At 42.3% G+C, this 20,512-nt stretch overlaps 1 long non-coding RNA gene across 3 annotated transcripts in view; it reads left to right on the top strand.

The window, feature by feature from the left end:
- Positions 1-19,547, top strand: part of LOC128334884 (uncharacterized) — a 52,912-nt gene extending 33,365 nt beyond the window's left edge. For 2 of the 3 annotated variants that reach the window (XR_008311440.1, XR_008311442.1), the window contains 2 exons: positions 1,136-1,276; positions 19,434-19,547. This is a non-coding gene — a long non-coding RNA (uncharacterized LOC128334884). The remainder of the gene's footprint in view (positions 1-1,135; positions 1,277-19,433) is intronic. The other variant, XR_008311441.1, reaches the window with a different exon arrangement.
- Positions 19,548-20,512: the final 965 nt, after the last annotated feature.

The raw sequence follows: 20,512 nt of genomic DNA, 5'->3' as shown, positions 1-20,512 counted from the left end.
TACAGTTGTAGGAACACATAGGAACACCTCAATGGCATAGTTTGTGATGATGTCCTCCACCCCAATTCAATATAGTAGACACGTGAACATTTGAGGCACAAGTGTGCTAACTTGCAAATCTCCCAACCAATTTGGACCAAATTTGCAACAGCTGTAGGGGCACATAGTGATACCTCAATGGTATGGTTTGTAATGATGTCAACTACACTGATTCAAGAGAGCAGAAGCGTGAATGTTTGAGGTGCAAGTCGGTTAACTTGACTGTCTAACTGATTTGAACCAAATTTGGTACAGTTGTAGTGCATGACACATAGAGACACCTCAATGACATAGTTGGTAATGATGTCATCCACACCAATTCAAGATGGTGGATGCATGAATGTTTGAGGTGCAAGTAGGCTAACTTGTGAGGATGGTAATTATCAATTAAGATTATTGTGAAAGGTAAGTCAGCAGATTAGTTCTTACCAGAGCAACTTGTTCTATACTAAAAGGGGTTAGTATAGTCCTGCTGCCATTAATGTGTTCAATGCAAATATATCTCCACAACTCCTTAATGGAGCTGCCATTTAGCTTAAGGGGGTGGGGGTCTTCAGAAAGAAATCATATAGAAGATCTGCTGATGGTCAGTTTAGACAATCCTGGGCAGATGGACCAATAGTATAAGCCAGCTTCCTCTGTTCCTATGAGGACAGAACTCTGAACAACTTCAGGCTGTCTGGTTTGGTGATAATTTATCCTCTGTACATATGGACGTAATGAGATTTGATGGTACATTTGTATAGGTATTGTTCTGCCAGCTAGCATTTTTCCTTGTTTGGTGTTCATAGCCATTCCCATTCCTTGTTTAAATTTGCAACTTTTTGTTGTTGCATATGGTTTGTAATACAATTCCCAGGAAGCCCTGAAAACAATAATGAAACCAAGGTATATCTTTTAAGAGATATTGGTTTGTATTTAATTATGACAAATGTGAGTACGTAGTTGATGTGCATGACTGACCAGATACTTAAATTGTATCTTACCATATGGAAAACTGTAACTATTGTATAAAAATAGAATGTTTCCTATGGTACAGCTGGCTAAGCATAATGTTTCTGTAATCTATCTGACCATAGCATCTGTTTCTTTTCAGTCTTCCAAACTGTCTAAATCCTGAAAATTGTTTTACGAGAACACAAGGCGAGCATGCTAAACAAGTAATGGAATGAGACGTCTCTAACTGGAATAAATGCACCAATTTCTGTCTCTCGTACTATAAAAACACACAAGAAAGGTAATGCTTTCTGCAGCAAGGCCCCGGATAAGAATATGTGGAACCGGGTCTCACGATCAGTGAGATCCGGTTTGTGAGAGTAAGCGGGGAGAGCGGGCTAAGCCTGCTCTCCCCGCACATGAGCGGAGAGGGGGCCCTGGGTGGCCGGATCGGCCACCCACACAATTGCCGGCTCCGTGATGGAGCTGGCAGGGGCTGGGGGGAGCAGAGGCCGATCAGCTCCCGGAAGCTCCAGCATGCCCTGCGCAAGTGCTCCGGGCATGCTGGCAAGACCCCCGGAGCCGGCTACTCACGATTTTAAAAAAACTGGGTTTGCGGAGCAGTCGCTCCAAAAACCTGGTTTTAGGGGCAGGCTACTTGGGTGGGTTACCCTCTCAAGAACCACTGGGCTTGCAGCTGAGCCCGGTGGTTCTTGCAATTGCAGGAAATCGGGCTAGCGGAGGCAATCGTGTGAATATCCTCGTGGTTTTTAAAAATCCAGATAACTTGTCTTCTAGAGTGCTGTAAAAAAATAAGGGTGTCTAAACAAGTAGGTCCCCCCAGTTGGTACTTAATGTATAAGGGGTGTGTGTGTGTGTGTGTGTGTGTGTGTGTGTGTGTGTGTGTATGCTGAGACTCATGTCTGCCTGGAAATCAGATCTGTCTAGAAACCCTCAGATCTAGAAGCCCTTCCCTCTAAATGCTGGGGAGTCTCTATAAGAACAGCCCTGCTGGTTCAGACCAAGTCCTCTGTAGTTTAGCCTTCTATTTTGCACCATGGCCAACCAGATATCCCAGGGAAGCCTGCAAGTAGGAGATGAAGGCACCCCTCTCCTGCACCTACTTTAGTAAGTCACCCAGGAAACCTTAACTTGCTTAGGCATGTGTTCTCAAGCCCCAGAGCTGCCTTCAGGGATAGGCAGAGACAGGCAGAGCCTCTGGGTTGGTCAGGCCACATATAAATATTACAAGTCATGACTTCCATTTGTAGCTGATCAGTCTCTTGTCTGCTGTGAAATGGCATGCAGATCCTAAAGAGCAGCCATATTAGTGTGAGAAACTGGTAAACTAAACAGGCAGTTATTTTGATTCAACAATTAGAAAGAAATTGTGTTGATCACTAATCTGGTTAAATGCTGTGCCACAGATACTGTTCAGTTCACATTAATGGTTGCTCTGGCAGCAATCATTTTATACAAGCTCATTTTGTATTGTAGAGGACATAGTGTTGGATATTGCTTAATTTATCCAGAATTGCTTAAATGGTCACATCAGAAGTACCGGTAATATTTAACATGCTTTTTTTCATTGTCATGCATAACAAAGATATTATTTGATTTAATCCTCTGCCATAATGGCCATGTTTTATGACACTGTTAATGAGCATTATATCTAACAGTGATAGTAATTAACTCCATTAGTGTATCACTCCCTTTTACGCTATGTTTGAAGAAGAATCCACTTCTTTTTTTTAAGGCAGAAGTAGTCCACAAATCTTAAGTGGCGCAGTGGGGAAATGCTTGACTAACAAGCAGAAAGTTGCCAGTTTGAATCCCCGCTGGTACTATATCAGGCAGCGGCGATAGAGGAAGATGCTGAAAGGCATTATCTCACACTGCACAGGAGGAGGCAATGGTAAACCCCTCCTGTATTCTACCAAATAAAACCACAGGGCTCTGTGGTCACCATGAGTTGACACCGACTTGATAGCACACTTTACCTTTAGTCCACAAATCTAAACTTCACTCAAACATTTTCAAAACTGCATTATCAAAGACAAAAACCTACATTCCCTGAAAAATGGAGGACAGATTATTTAGTAGTTCTCCATAACTGTTTGATGTGACTTCTCAGATTTAGTGATGCTTAGCAAAATGATGAGTAATGTATTAAATCTTTATTTCTTAAAAGGTACAATATTTATTCAAAGAGCACAATGGGGAGAAACCTGAACCATGGCCTACCATATGTTTGCTTAATTAAAAATGTCACTTTCCAGATACATGGAAGGCATCTAGTATATTGCAGATGGAAGTTTAATACATGTGTCTAACATACCTCACAGGCTTCTTGTGAAGATAAACCTAACCCTGTACACTGCTCTGGGATCTTTGGAGGAAGAAAGGTATATAGTAAGAGAGTTTAGTATAACATGTGAATAGGGCTACTGTCTTTGACATAGCCCAGATGAGCAGTTGCATTTTAGAGGTGATGTACAGCATGTCTTTCCTCACTAGTACTACTACTACTGCTGCTGCTGCTGCTGCTCTTCAACCAAAGTTCTCAAAGTGGTTTACATAGAAAAATAAATAATACATAAATAAGATGGTCCACTGTCCTGAAAGGGCTCACAATCACAAAAGTAACATAAGGCAGATATCAGCAACAGCCACTGCAGGGATGCTGTGCTGGGGTTGGATAGGGCCAGTTGCTCTCCCCCTGCTAAATATAAGAGAATCACCACTTTAAATGGTGCCTCTTTGCTCAGTTAGCAGTTGTTTTTTTGCTCAGCACTCTTAGAAAGATCTTTGCCAAGGCTGGGAAATGGATGCAGATAGGAAGATGTGCCACTCTCTTAGAGTGTTAGCAGTTACTTTACCAGTGCAATCTGTAGCAGGAGCTGCTGTTTGGCAAGCACTTTGCAAAGTGAGTGGGAAGATGAAACAGATTGCATTCCCGTTCATCTCCTTTTAAGTGGCAGCTTTAAAGGAAGCAGTACACAAAGAGATCTACCTCTCTTAGCAAAGCACTTTCCCACAGAAGGGAAGGGATTCCATTGCCTTGTGCTGGTGCAAAAAGTGTTTCCTGTGTGTGTGAGAGAGATGGCTTACCTTTCAATGGAGCTTTGTCTTCTTGGGAGCAACTATTTATGCTTCACAAATCAAACCCAGCTCAACACCTTTTCCATGCACCCTTTCTCGAACACTGAATTCTTCACATTGAAGTTATTTGGATATCGGTAATGAAATAAACGCCACCCTGAAGGTGAGATAGTGCCTTGTAAATGAATATTGTTCTAGGCACAGTCTTGTAGACTCGAAAACTATGATTGACAAAATGAGTACAGTAAGTTTTCACATATGTGCAATAGTATGAGATGGTATAGCCCTCACCCTGAGGTTATAGAGTGCACTGTTTAACTTCAGAGAGCAGGTGGGAACCATGTCCCCTAGACTAAAAGCTCCCTGCATGTTGAAAGCTAGCACATCCATTTCTATCTCAGCTGATACCTTGCTGTGTTATTTTTCTGATTGCAAGGAGAATTCTTAAAATAAATATACAGTTTACCTGCAGCCTAACATAGTACAGTCTGTTCTACCACCTCAGGACTCTGCTTCATCCTGCAGCGTGTGTGTGTATGTATGTGTGTGTGTGTGTGTGTGTGTGTGTGTGTGTGTGTGTATATATATATATATATATATATATATATATATATATATATATTCGATTTGCATCATTGCATGCTACACATTAGATAGACTGGGTGTGTGGAATTCTGCATTGTACTACTTCAAACTACAATCTTTGAAAATTTTGTATTTGAAGGCTTCCCCAAATTAAAATCTCCCTGCATGTTGTTGAGAGAGAGAGAGAGAGAGAGAGAGAGAGAGAGAGAGAGAGAGAGAGAGAGAGGAACCATCTGGAGAGGAACTACACTACTTTCTTCCGAATATGCTACTTTTACAACATGGACAGATTAAAAAAGAAAGTGGGGGGAGCATTCAATTATATTGCACATCCACCCACCTATATGGTCTGAAGTGCTCAACAGTCCAGAAACCTTCCATAGACATCGGAAAGTTACTTAATGAGTAATGAAATATTTTAGTAAAGTACATGGAGAATTCAGACCATATGGTAAATGTAGTTTTGGGATGCCATGACTCAATACTCTCACTTAAGGGTTCAATTGTGTGTGGTTTCTCCATCATAAGATGAGTCCTGTAGTCCTGTATTCTCATTCACCTTTTAAGACCTGTAGGATGAGGTTTGTCAAGCAGAACGGTTGGACTGAATTGAAATCTCTGACCAATGATTTACTGCAAAGCCATAGTAATAATAGTGGTCTATTCAGCCTCAGTAATAGATTGTGAGGACATAGAGATATCCTCCAGGATATCCTTATGAATATCTGCTGCTCACCGATAAGCAGAAATAATATTTCGCTCTTGGCACCCAACAGCCTAAATGCCTTCAAAAATAGAATATTCAAATAAATCCTCTTTTTCTATCACATCATAATTATGAAAAGAGGCAGGTGGGGGGGGGGGGACGGGACCCAAAGCCAAGAAACATATTGTGACTGTAACTAAATAGGGGTATATATGCATGTAGATAAATGAAGATTCTGGATATGTTAGTAGACCACCAGATATATTTATTTAAAATATCTATATATTTTAATGTTGTCTCTGTATTTAAATGGAATAGAAATATGTTTACTAAACTGTGCTAATTGCAAAGGCATGTGAATACCATGGCACCTCAGCAGATATCTTCCCCCATGTAATTTAAAAAGAGTTCAAGCCTTTGCCAATTGAGGGTGAACTCAGCTGCATTGTTAACAGCCCATTCACACTGTTAAGATCTCATTATGTGGTTACTTTTTATTCCCTTTGACAGCTACAGCTTTTAAAAGACTAAAAGACCATTTTGCCCTGGATTATCATGTAACAACCAGGTTATTATGTAATAATTGCAACTAGCTGGCTCGGGTACAGATCATCTGCACCTCTAGTTCTCCCCCCTCCTTCCCACCCTCATTCTTGGCCCTCCCCATCCCTGTTGGCTCTCCCCCTCTCAGCCCCCTTCCCTCATTCTGTTCTTGGCCCATTTCAGCTGCCACTTCCCCACTCCACTGCTGCTTCCCCCACCACCTACCCTTTTCCGGTTTCCCACTCCCCCCCGCCGCCGCTTTCCTACCTCCCCCCGCAACTTTCCCACCTCCCCAGCCACCACTTTTCCCAGCACCACTTTCTCTCGACTGGCCATTAGCCTGCCAGTTGGCTTTCCCCCCCGGCAGCTCGCTCACAAACTCCCGCGAGAGCTGCCACTCATGGGTTTAGCGAAGAGTACATTTAAGATAATTATACATGGATTGTCCTATGAATAATATGGTTGTCCAAATCTACCCTTAGATGCAACTAGTCTGTGGCACTCAGATTCCATGCCTTATTCCACTCTGTGTTTATTCCTCTGTGTTTGACCTCCTCTCGTACAACTCGAACAGTTCTGTGCTTGACAGGATTGTTGCTCCATGCAGTTTGAATCTGCCAAGCATAGCATTGGAAATGCCTCTCCTTTGGGGGTGGGGCATGGGGAGCAAGCCAAGTGCCAACATGCTCACAGAAATGTCTTGTGCTTTTTGCAGAGTGTTTATAATGCATTCATAGTGTTGGTGGAGGCCATTTTGGGGAACTGCAGGATATGCTCTTGAGATTCAGAACCTAAACTATGCTGTGTTAGCAATTTTCTTCTAGCTGGCCAGATTCAGGCTCAGGCTTCAAAAGAGCATATTGAAGCCATGGTTGCTTCAGCCACAGAAGAAAGGCTCTAGAACAATAGCAAGTAATAGAAACAAGAAATTATTGAAAGAATGATAGGTAAAAATGAGAGATATAGAAAATAAAGGTTTGCTGGTATTGGATCTGTGTGAACAAGAGCACACAGCAGGCCTCTTCTAAGAAGTCTTGACTGTGCTAAGAACTCACTGGAAAAATCCAGTACATAAAACTTACATTGATGGAGGGAAAAATCAAGCAAAGCTTTCCAGCAGACTATCGCCTGTTTCCAGTCCATCTGGGGTGTTCATTTCCCTGAGAAGATCATTGTTAGATGGCAACTAGTAATCTTTTGTATTCCATTTGGATGTTTGCCCAGTGGGGAACCTGTAGAGAGTGGGGGGCGTGGTGGAGGGAGGGAAGAAAAGGGAGGGAAAAGAGAAGGAGAAAAACGAGTTGCTTCTGAATAAAGTCTTAGTTAAACCTGCATAATATTTTTCCGTGTTTACAAGGGAATAACTTATAAAACATATGGCGATGAGATTTTGAACGAGTGATGCATGTGTGAGACTCAAAACTTGTGAAAGTTCCTGCATCTTCCTTTCATTATATTACTGTGTCTGCGTTCCTGAGGTGCGTTCTACTATTGCTGCAGCTGCTGATTGGTTCTCCAGCTTCCTAACCTGCACAACCCCTGAAGGTACTTTTCCTTTATCAATCCTGAACTCTCTTGTTCACTGGATGCCGACTGCAGCATAGCTCAGATCCCACCACCACTTTTTTTCTTGTCCACCCCAGGAGAACCTGCTCTTCCCTGGAAACAATGGAGGTCCTATTTCTGCAATTACCTCCTCACTATACAGATCCCTGATTTTACTCCAGCAAAGCAGAAGGCTATATTGTTTCACTGCCTGAGTCCGGAAGGACAGATAATATATAATCATTTGCCCTTTTCTGCGAACTTGAGTGCTAGCCCTTATGAAGCTGCTCTTCAAGCCTTAGATGATCATTTCAACACTACTTTGAATGTGCTTGCTGAACATTATAAGTTCTATTCTAGATCCCAACTGCCTGGTGAATCTATTGATCAATATGTCACAACATTTTGTGCCTTGTGTAACCTGTGAGTTTGCCAACTTTACTGATGAAATGACTGGGGATCAGATTGTATTTAAAATAAAATGCTCTAAACTGCATGGAAAACTGCTACTGGAAGGGAAACGTACCTTGTATAAAGTAATGGAGATGGCTAGGAGGGTGGAAAATGCTCTTCACTGTGCCAAATCACTCTTTGGTACCCCCAAACCAACCTCCTGAAATCCAGGTTGTTCAGTCTAAATCCTTCCAAACCCAATATTCTCATATGGCACAGCCCCAGAAAGTGGCAGCACAGGTAAGGAAGAGTTACCGATGTGGAAACTCTGCCCACAAAGACTATTTTGCTCATTGTCCCACAAGGAGGGTCACTTGCAACAAGTGCCAGAAAAGGGGACACATTGCTAACATTTGCAAGTCTGCAATCCATTCCATTACTGATGCACCATATGATAAGGATGAGGCAGATGGACCATTTCTTCACAGCGTTTTAAGTGTGAAACTGTGAACCTGCTTCTCCACATTGTCAAGTAAAGGTTAATGGGCATGAAGTGTGGGTGATGGCTGATTCTGGTTCTCCAAACACTATCATTTCCAATCTACTTTACAAGAAACTCCTTGCTACATTTGCAGCCTTCAAACATCCACCCATAGGAATATGGAAGTTTCCGTACTACCATACATGGATACTTCACTGCTGACCTGGAATAAAATAGAAGAGAAAGTTTATGTATCACAAAAAGGATTCTCAGTATTGGGCTGGAAACATCAGAAAGCTCTCCTGTTAGTGTTCAGCCCAAATAGCACAGAACCTGTATTACAGATGATGGAGCCTCCATATGCTGATATGATTGCTGATTTCTCATACATTTTTGCTAATACTCCTTGCACTGCCCTGCATTTAAAACCCAAAATTCAGATGAAGGCAAATGCAATGCCTGCACAAGACAAAGTGAGGAACATACCCATAACATTGTGCCAACCACTTAAAGAGGAGCTTTTAAGGCTACAGCATGCTGATATCATAGAGCCTGTCGATTCATCAGAATGGGTCTCTCCCATTGTTCTTGTATGGAAGTTAAATGGTATACTTCAAATGTGCATAGATTTAAGAGATGCGAACTCCAACATGATAGTGGATTGTCATCCATTACCCAGCATCAATGCACTGCTGATTACTCTGAAAGAGGCCTCTGTATTCACAACTTTGGACTTGCCTTTGGCCTATCATCAAATTCCACTGCTCAAACGTTCTCACACATACACATCCTTCATTACCCCAGAGGGTCTTTTTCAATTAAGAAGACTGTCCTTTGGATTAGCCTCTGCAGCTTCAGTTCAAAGAATGATGCATGAAATTTTTTGACCTATGGATGGCATAACTTACTTTCAGGATGACATTTTGGTGTATGGCAAAACCATTGAAGAGCATTATGTTAAACTGACAGAAGTCTTTTTTTAAAAAAACAAAAACAAAAAAACACCCAACAATAATAGAGACTTACTTTCTCTACAGAGAAATGTCAGTTTTGAACACACTCTGTGACGTACTGGGAAACACAATATCTCAGAGTGGCATACGTCCCAAAAGAAAAAGCTATTCAGGAAGCATCAGAGCCACAAAACAAGGATGCATTTCAATCATTTTTAGGACTCTGTGAGTATTGCTCTAAATTTGCTAGACAATTTGCCTCCAAAGTTGCTCCATTGTGTCTTCTTTTTAAAAAGAATGTAACATTTAACTGGGATGCATCCTGCAAGGCTAATTTTCAGACTATCAAATGGACCATTGCTGAAAGCCCTGTTCTCACTTCCTTTGATACCAGCAGGCACACTATTGTAACCACTGATGCATCTGAATATGGTTTGGATGCTGTCTTGACCTAGCAAAAAGCAAACAGTGAAGTTACAGTTGCTGTTGCTTCAAGAGAACTTACTGGATCAGATAAGATGTATTCTGTCATTGCAAAAGATGCTCTAGCATGTTTCTGGGTGGTGAGGCACTTCAGGACTTGCCTGTGGGGCAGAAAATTCACTTTATGGCCATACCATGAAGCCTATCTGCTTTATATACTACTTGAGGATCCAGTCAAGCAACCTCAAGAAAAGCCAACTAGATCACCAGACGTACAGACTTTGATTTCCAGGTGGAATATCTTCCAGGTCCTCAGAATACAACTGCAGATTGTTTATCTCAATGTCCACTTCCAGGCCAAGAGGAGTTCCAGAAGAAGAGGATGAAGGAGTTGTAATTGAGCAAATAGCTTCATCCATTACTGGAGTGATCAAATCTTCTGAATGGAAAGTGGCCCTCAGTGCTGATCAAGTGCTTACTGAACTTAAATCTTACATAACTAATGGATGGCCATGCAAAATCAAGGTACCTGACTATCTTTAACCATACTTGCACATAGTGAGTGAGCTGTCCCTTCCTGAGGAGCCAGTGCTGAGGACTGATCGTTTGGTGGTGCCAATCTCCTTACAAGCAAAAGTGATCAAAATTGCCCATGAAGGTCACCTAGACATGTGCTTGAAAGTTGAATCAGAGAAAAACTTTGGTGGCCAGGTAAGGACAAACACATTGAAAATGTAATCAGGCACTGTATGGCTTGGGCTGTGTGTGACAGATTGCAGAAGACTTTTACCACCATCTTGACTCCAGTATGGTATCCCAATGGTCCCTGGAGAAAACTTGCCCTGGATATAATGGGGCCTTTTGATAACCAACCCACAAAACAAAGCTTTGTTATCATGATGGTGGATTACTATTCCAGGTGGCCAGAAGTTTCATTTGCTGACAACATTACTACAAACAAGGCAATCCAGTTCATTGCTGCAATTTTCTGAGAGAAGTTCTTCCTAAAGAACGAAAGAATGACTGACAATGGGACACAGCTTACCTCATTTGAAATGGAACAATACTTGAATAACCATGGTGTAAAATACATGATTATTTCCTTGTACCATCCTTGAGGGAATAGTTTAGTGGAAAGAATGAGAGAAGGCATGCCCTCAACTCCTGTCTGTGGCTTCCAGTGGCATCTGGTGGGCCACTGTGCGAAACAGGATGCTGGACTAGATGGACCTTGGGCCTGATCCAGCAGGGCTGTTCTTATGTTCTTATGTAATGAACAGGTTAGTGAAGGAAAGTATATAGCTGGCTACTATGCAACCCTGGAAAGAAGCAATCCATGAAGTTCGATTTGCTTATCCAACTACCCCTCATTCTAATACAGGGAAATCACCCTTTGAGCTACTGAGCAAAGCTACTGAGCAAAGCTACCTCCAAACTTACCCAATGCCATCTCACCCTATGGATGTAGAGATTTTGTTGGGAGGAACAACAAAAATATAAGTTGTATGTAGTTCGGAAACAGGGTGTGAAACAGTGAGGCTCTATAGACTGAATATAGGCTGAAATGGCCTATATAGGCTGAAATGGCCGACCAGATGAGCAGCGGCTTCAGTTGGGTGCTCCCATGCCCGGCTGCAGCTCATTGGGGAGCTCGGGGTCGGTGGAAGAGGAGCACTGCCGTGCGGTGCCCCAACCCCCATAGCCCCAGTAAGGCACTGTGCAAATGTGTGGTGCCTTCCTGGGGTCCCCCATCCCCTCTCCCCTCACCCCAAGTGTATCACAAGATCCAAGAAATAAGGTTAACGGAGTGCTTGCTCCATTAACCTTGTTTAAGGGGAAGGATTTTTAGGCAAGCTAGCCACCATGGAACCACCGGGCTCGCCTGTGAGCCCGGTGGTTCTCACAATGGGGGAAAACCAGGCTGGGCTCCCTTAGCCCAGTTTCCCCTCATCATGAGAATAGCCTCAGTGAATGTTTCAGGTGTGGGGCTTTGTTCAAGTATGGTTGCCTTATAAAGTGAGAAAGGTATGTTCCCAGTACTTTGGACCAAAACAAATAATCCAAATCCGAGGAGATCTGTCATATTGGATGATGGAAAGAAATGGAACAGTTCAAGACTTTCCAACATGCATACTATGAAAAAAGAGGGAAGGGGGTGTCATCTCAAGGGAGGAACTGTAGAGGAATTTGACCTTGCCTCCAGTTTTGACCTCACAGATGAGGCTGACGAAAGTGATGGACAATCCTCGGTACTAGGATTCTAGTGCTAGCTTCTGTGCCAGAGAACCCAAGTCTTAGGAGATGTGTGCGTGAAAGGAGACCACAGGTGACAGGAGACCACCTAAAATACTTTAAGACTTTGGCACGAAATTTTCAATCAATTCAATTTTTGTTGTTATAAAGTGGAGGGATGTGTTTTATCATGTATAGTAAACTTTTGTGTTTAGTTGTTTAAGACATTTATCCCAGTGGAGATCTTTTAGAAAGTGTGTGTGGTAGAGTCAGAATGAAAAAGGAGGGAAAGAAGGAGAAAAATTGAGTTGCTTCTGAATAAAGTCTGAGTTTAACCTGCATAATATTTCTTTGTGTTTACAAGGTAAGCAGTTATAACTGGCCTTATTCACCCCAAGCACAGTACCTCCTGTGACTGTTGCTGGTGTCTATCTTATATTTCTTTAAGATTGTGAGCCATTTGGGGACAGGGATCCATCTTACTTATTTATTATTTCTCTGTGTAAACCGCCCTGAGCCATTTTTGGAAGGGCGGTATAGAAATTGAATAAATCATCATCATCATCATCATCATCATCATCACCACCACACAGATTGATTATAAGGAAAGACACAATAAAGTTGCTGTGATGCTCCACTGGAACCTTTGCAAGAATTACAAATTGCCAGCAAGCAAGAATTGGTGGAATCACCTAATTGAGAAGGTCACAGAAAATGAGGAGGCAAAAGTCTTTTGGGATTTACAATACAAACTGATAGGCATTTAGTGCATAATATGCCAGATCTGACAGTCATCAAGAAGAATTGGGTTCTGATAACTGATATTGCAATCCCAGGGGATAGACGAGTCGGTGAAAAACAACTGGAGAAAATAACAAAATACAAGGACCTTCAGATTGAAACTGAGCGGCTCTGGAAAAAGAAAACAGTAGTGGTGCCAATAGTTGTTGGTGCTCTTGGTGCAGTACCAAAAGAACTTGAACACCATCTTAACACCTTGGGAATCGATAAAATTACAACACATCAGCTACAGAAGGCCACGCTACTCCGGACAGCATGAATACTATGACGCCATCTTTAATTTTTCTGTAGTTATCCTACACCCTTGGAAAGGGCCCGATAACTAAAGTACCAAATCCAGTCAATAACATCTGGTAGACTGTGTGTAAATCAATAATAACAACAATAAAACAATCATGAAAGCCAACAATTCACACAGGCTTCTTCTGCAACATGGATACTGTTACTTCAGTTCTCTCATATGGCCTTATCCTAAGGTCTGGGGCAGGGGTGGAGGAGGGGAAGGGAGGGGAGAGGATGAGGCCCCAGTGATGTTGTATTTATCAGACTCATGGTTGAGCTATGGTAAGCAAATAAATAGTGTAGCTGTGTGTGTTTAACTCCTTCCTCTTGGGTAAAAGACCCCAAATTATGGTCACAATTCTCTGGAAAGGTCTCTATTTTTGCCTCCCTGCCCCTTACATCTTTTGGATATCTATTGTTGGACCCCTTATATGCACCTGGATATCTATTGCTGGACCTCTTGGCCCAGTATCCTCTGGTTCATTGATCTACCCCTTCCCATGACCCAGACAGTAACAGAATATGCCTCTTAAATGTCCATATGCAACAGCTGGAAGCAAACGGTTGGCACCTTACTGATAAATCCTTTTTGGGTAAGTGTGGCACAGTACATCAAGCCCATTTAATCTTAATAATTCAGCCAGATAGTTACAAAGAGATATGTTCTATTGAGACAAATAACCCCAGTATTGCTGCACTTTAAAAATAATTCTCTAGTAATTCAGATTCCAGACTCGTGTATCTGCTTTTATCGGAAATGAACTGCAGTTTTGAAGAACGCATAGAATGAAAATCAGAGAAATCCTTTAGGCATATTCAATGACTTGCAGATACACTAGTTTTCCCCTTCTCCCAGAAGCAACTCTTTGTGCTTCATTGGTGGTATTCAAAAGCCCTGTTGTGTTAGATTGGGGCCCTAAAAAAAACATTTGATACTGATAGGAAAAAAAGAAAAGTGTAGGAAAACCTATTTCCTGTCCAATTTCAGTTTCAATTTTGGCACAGGGGCTGTCCTGTCCTGTCCCAAAATCAGGAACTCTGAAGGCAAGGTGATTGATTAGGGTTAGGGTCTGAGCATCCTTTATAGCTCCCAGTAAGTAATTTTTTTTCAACAAGGATCAGATGTGAAATGTATTCTTAAATACTTCTAGTATTTAAGAACACACTTCTATCTATATACTGCTTTCCAGCATAAGTTTGCAAAATGGTTTAGATAAGAGGAAGATAAGAGGAAGAAGGACTCACAATCTATAAAGAAACGCAGGAGGGATGCTGTGCTGGGGGTGAATAGGGGAAGTTGTTTTTCCTCAGCTTAATGCAAAGAGAATCACCTCTTGAAATTACTTATTTCCCCAGACTGTTGGGCAGTTAGGGGGTGGGGCTCATACTTTTGAGAGCCAATTCTGTGATTGCTGCTTCCAGGGTCTTTGGTTCTGGGCAGATAGCTGAGGCTCCCATCTTGTGTCAGGCTTGGGGCCAGCTTCTCGGGGCTGGCTGCTCTCCCTCCTCAGGATCAAGAGTGTGCATGACTGCTCAAAGCTAGCATCATGACATGAGCTCTGCCAGAAAGAAAAGCTGATAATTCCAGGAATGGGGCAGGAAAGCATCTTTAAAACCTAGAAATAGAGTATTATTTCTTCTTCTTTTTTTGAAAAAATGTTTTCTGAATTGTTTGAGGTAGAATTCTAGCCTGAAATCAATTGTTATAGATCCACTTATCATTACACACAAGCCCACAAAAATCAAGCTGTACAAAATACTGTATTTTCTTGACTCTTTGAGCTCTCTCTCCTATGCAATTATGAAATTGCTTTTACCTTATTAATTTGCCGCAACGCAAGAATAAGTTATTACCTGCTGGCCTTTGTAAGAAGGCAGCCTTTTTTACACACGGCTTTCCTTCTTGTTTGCATTTTCGCATAATCTTGAATACATTCAGTTACGTAGAGTCGTGAATAAAAAGTATTGCTTTGATTATTAAATGTAACAAAAGATAAAACAAGAAAGAAGTAATGTCTTCATTATGTAAATTGGCTTTTGTTTAAATAGAAGGAAGGTCCGTATAGCCATCTTTTAGTTTCTATAATCTATGAATAGCTAGCAATTCTTGTCTGTGCGTTCATTAAATCTTGTTTTCCCTGATACATGCAGATTTTAGTACAATCCTGGAAGACAAACTGCAATACATGGGTGGGTGGCATATGACTAATAGAGTTCAGTTTCACTCTGGAGAAAGAGTAAATGTTTTACTGTACACATTTCTCCTGCAAAATGTGAAATGAGTCAGTATCCCAGAGGACTGTTGGTGAATCAGGATGCTACTCATGGAAATAGAATATTTTATACTTTAGACACAGTTCAGCCAAAGCAGTAGCAGCCAGTGAGGGCAGTGCTAGGTGGAGTGGTTGGGGGGCGGGTGATGAGAGGTGCTTTAAAAAATAAATTAACAGGTGTTTACAATGTTAGTGTCATGGCTCAGACTTCTGACTCAGAAGAGTCAGAGCAGGAACAAGAGGAACAAGAGGATTCGCCTGCTAGTGAAGGCTTAGAGGCACAGCAACAGGATTTGGCAGGGAGAACAGAGTCTGGAGCTGAGGATTCGGAACAGCCGCCAGACATGATTTCTGATGAGGAGGAGGCTGGGATTTCACCTGTCTTGAGAAGACGTCTCAAGAGGAAAGCTCAGTGGGAGTCACGCAGGTGCAGGAGATCACAGAGAGGAGGCAGAAGTGCTGACTCAGGGAAGCCTGATTGGCTGCTGGTTCTCTTGAGCCATATATATTTAGCAGTCTGTCAATTGCTCAGATGCTATTAGCAACTTTCGCTGACTGCAGTCCGTGTGCTATTTTGAATTTCAAACTTTTCCAAGTTCCAGTTTGCCCTTGTTTGTGCTTTCCTGCTTTGTTCGATTAATTCCTTGTTCTGTTGTCCTTCGTTCTTTTTTCATTCCTTGCTCTGTGTTTTCTTTTCAGCTATTACTCAGTTATTGTTAGAGGGGGGTACCTAGTTCAGTTCAGGGGACTTAATTCATTTACTATTTTCTTTGTGAGCCTTTTATTTTCCTTTGTGTAGCTTCGCTGCTACTTTCTGTTAACTCACAGGGGGAGTACTGAAGGGGGTTGTAAGTCCTGTTGGTTTAGCCAAGCTAACAGATTTACGACAGTTAGGGCAGCACCTCAAGCAGCAGTGCTGCACCTGGGATCTCATGCAGAACAGATGCCAGGGCCATGCTGTCCCCCCGCAGGATGCTGGACAGAATGCCGCCACCCCACATGGGATCCCAGCTGGAGCGCTGCTACTTGAGACAGGTTGCAGGCACTGCCCTAACATTGGTAAGGTGCCTCTCGCCGCCCCCTGGCATTGGCCTCACTGGCCGCTACTGGCTACAACCATTTCTGCAATGTCAAGTGGGGAGAAAAATATCTTCCATATGGTGAAAACTGAGACTGCTGACATCTATGGAGCTTTCATATTGCACTGCTTGTACAATTAAATTAGCCACTCCTGTGAGTGAAGAAGGTGGCAAGCACCCATTCATCAGCTTGTCAGAAGCAAGTGTTCTGGATAGGAGGATTCCCAGCAGCCCCCATCAGATTCTTTCCACATTGCAGTTTGAAGAAGTCAAGAATCATCTGGAGTTTCTTCTGCTGTTCCTTCCCTTCTCCAAACTGCTGCAAAAGTGAGAGGAGACTCAGCACTTCCATGCAGGCAAGAAAAGATCATGTGTCTCTTTCAAGTCTTATGGAAGGTGGTAGGATTTCCTCTAGCTTGCTCAGAGGTTGGGGGAAGAGGAGAAAAATGGTGTTCCCCACTATTTAGCCTACTTTCCAGTAGGCTTATTAGATCACCTGGCATTCTGTGTGTGACTGTCCATATGTCTGTCCATGAGTATCCAAAGCTGATGGGGGGGGGGGGCATCAACTTTGCAATGCCAGGACCAATATGAAATAATGGGCACAGGTGTAGGGACACATAGGGACACTTCAAGAGCATAGTTTGTAATGATGTCATCCATCCTGATTCAAGATGGCAGATGAATGAATGTTTGAGGTACAAGTGGGAACCGATTTGGACCAATTTGGTATAGTTGTAGGGACACATAGAGACACCTCAAATGCATAGTTTCTAGGGGTCTGCACAAAACTGGACCGGGCATGTTTGTTTTTGCACACACCCAAATACCTCATGGCTCAGCTCAAGTTTGAGCCAGTTTGGGGGTTCTAAATATTGGGGGGGAAACATCTTTTTTAAAAAAACAACAACCACTCACCACTGGGTCCAGGTCATCTGGTGGCCTCTGAGGGTTGCCACCGTGGCCATAGCAGAGTCTCAGAATGTTCACCCTCTCCGCCGGCTTCCCTCTGGTCTTTTTGGGGGCTTTTCTGGCCCTCTCCTGGCTTGCAGTGGCCATTTTGAAGGCCAGTGCACACGCATCATAGCTTTCAAAATGGCTGCCACAAGCTGGAAGAGGGCCAGAAAGGCCCCAAAATGGGACTTAACAGCCTGAAGAAGACTGGGAAGACCAGCAGGGGGCATTAGCACCCCCTGGTGGCTGCTGGATGACCCAGACCTGGTGGTGAGTTTTTTTAAAAAGGCCCCCATATTTAGAACCCCCAAACTGGCCTGGGAAGTTGAGCCTTACTGAACCCAAACTGGGCCCTGTTTTGCTCGAGGGCAAGCCATTGAACAGGCCCTGTTCGATGGCAAACCAGCTTGACCTAATACTTTGTGATTATGTCATCTACCCCAATACAAGATGGCAGACACATGAACATTTGAGGTTCGTGGGCTAACTTCTGAACTGTCTAACCGATTGGGACCAAATTTAGTCCAGTTGTAGGGGTTGTGAAAGGAAAGCAGGAAGATTAGTTCTTACTAGAACTTGTTTTCTTATCAATCTCACGGCACCAGTAAGAGAAACTTCTGCTTCTTCCTAAAGCCCTGTTCACATGCCAGAGGATTTTTAAGGGAAGTTTGTTTGTTTGTTTGTTTTGTTTATGTATTTATTTGGTTTCTATACTGCCCTTCCAAAAATGGCTCAGGGAGGTTTACACAGAGAAATAATAAATAAATAAGATGGCTCCCTGTCTCCAAAGGGCTCACAATCTAAAAAGAAACATAAGAAAGACACCAGCAACAGCCACTGGAGGTACTGTGCTGGGGGTGGATAGGGCCAGTTACTCTCCCCCTGCTAAATAAAGAGAATCACTACATTAAAAGGTGCCTCTTTGCCAGGTTAGCAGGGGTCCCTAGCAAGAATAAGTAGTGCATAGCTAGTAAGCCATGCTGATCTTTGGGAGCCCTGGAATCCAATCAAAAGAAATAAGTTTATCGTGCCTGATTTCAAATTAATGAGATTGTTCACATGACCAAGCACTTCACTCACATTCCCCCAGGTGATTGCAGCGGTGCTGCTGGAAGTGCAGATACAATGGATATGTGGCTACAACACTGGGCTAGTAAGCACTGCCTGGGTTAGCCTGGATTTGGCTGTGTGTGAGAATGGCTTCTATGTCTGAAGCTTTAGTGTATATCTGCCTGGGGATGAAACTCAAATGACACTTAGTCTTGATGGTTTTTCTTGACTCAACAAGAGTTTGGAAACAAGACTCCCTGCACTCATCATCCAGATTGCCCTCTCTGGATTGCCCTTTCCCTTGAGATGGCTGTTCTTAATGTAATGTGTATGTTGGTCTTTAGTATAAAGGATAATATAATCAAATCTATTTCTTGCATCTTTTTGTAGTTGAATGTGTAGATGGGCTGATGTTTTCTGTGATTCAGGTTTTGTAGCAGATCATCTTTCCCCCCCCCCTTTTTTTACACTTTTTATAGGTTTCCCCCTGAAAAGAACGATCAAGGATGTAGTCTTTCCTGATAAGGTCATGATTCATGAAATGTTACTTGACTGTAATATTTTCCATACCTATGTATACATATGTAGCCACCTAATGGTGCAGCGAGGAAGTAACTTGCCCAGGGAGCAAGAGGTTGCTGGTTCGAATCCCCGCTGGTATGTTTCTCAGACTATGGGAAACTCCTATATTGGACAGCAGTGATAAAGGAAGATGCTGAAAGGCATCATCTTATACTGTGTTGGAGAAGGCAATGGTAAACCCCTCCTATATTCTACCAAAGACATCCACAGGGCTTTGTGGTCGACAGGAGTCAACACCGACTCAATGGCACAACTTTACGTATACATACAGACTTCTACATTGGAGTTAACATCTACCTCCCTCCAGGGCAGAGCCTCAGATGCTATCACACCTTGGTATGAGCTGGGCTTTTCACTCAGCCCAGCACACTTTGAAGAATTTTTTACTACAATCATTAGCAGCATTTAATAGTTATTATGTCACTTTGATTTTAATTGAACTCTTACATTTCCAAACCATTGATTTGTTTTTAGATTGTGAGCTGCCCGGTGACAAATCTATTAGGGGAAGAAGAAGAATCAACACTACAAGGTCACTCTGAGGCCATGGAATAGAGCGGGATATAAATACACAAAATTCACTTGGTTGCAGAATAGTCCTGTTTCTTTTTCTTGACTTTTGTTTCTCCTGTAAGCTTTAACTTGTTAGGACTGTTGATGAATAAGGAAGTACGGGAAATGGAAAGAAATGCTGGCTGATTGAGACAAAAAGAGAGCAAACTATAAATGCAGACTTTTTAAAAAGACTATTTAATAGTGACAATGGAAGACTGTTCAGTAATTTAACAGTATCGTACACTTGATAGCTCAGAATGGCTGTCTTACTTCATTGAATAAATCCAAGTACGGTATTCAGTGTGTGTGTTTGTAAGATATATTATGACCAGGATGGTATAATTAGATAAGTATTATTGCCATTGAATTTTTTTTTTCTGGAAGTGTTCAGATAATGCAATAAAGTATGGATATTAGCCTCCTTTCTTCTGAAAACTGATAATAAAAATAGCTAATTGAATGCATTCCAGCTGTCTAGGAATTGCCTAGTACATGTCTTTAAAATCCAATAAATAGGTTAAAGGGATTAAAAATCTTACCCCTTCCATTTTCTCTCTCTTTTTTTTTTTTGCTCACAGTATGACTGATCATTAAGCACACCTCTAAAGTGAATTTTTATTTTGTATAAAAGTAAAGTAACTCAAGCTTGTGTGTTACCTTTTTTAAAAATCACAGAGAGTTCAGGATGATGGGAAGAAGAGGAGAGAGACGAGTATGCAAAGAATAAAGTGGAATTAATATGAAAACTTACTATTGGCTATGGACTGCTAAAGTTTTAAGATTTGTCCTGTGAAGTGAAATACCTTCCTTCCCTCAGGCACAGACATACTGATTTACTTATGAGGCTATTCACATGAACAGCCCAGTCCAGGCTAGGGTAGCCCAGCCTAGGTTGGGGTGCTCATGTGGAGTGCCAGGATCACTCCTGACACTTGTGCTTCTGCCCCTGCTAGCCCATCTTTTTAACCCAGTGTTTAGCCAAGCTTAAACAAACCTGT

Source organism: Hemicordylus capensis, chromosome 1 (assembly GCF_027244095.1).
Source record: "Hemicordylus capensis ecotype Gifberg chromosome 1, rHemCap1.1.pri, whole genome shotgun sequence".
NCBI lineage: Eukaryota > Metazoa > Chordata > Lepidosauria > Squamata > Cordylidae > Hemicordylus > Hemicordylus capensis.
Note: the sequence above shows the minus strand (reverse complement) of the source record. Positions and strands in the feature narration are given on the sequence as shown.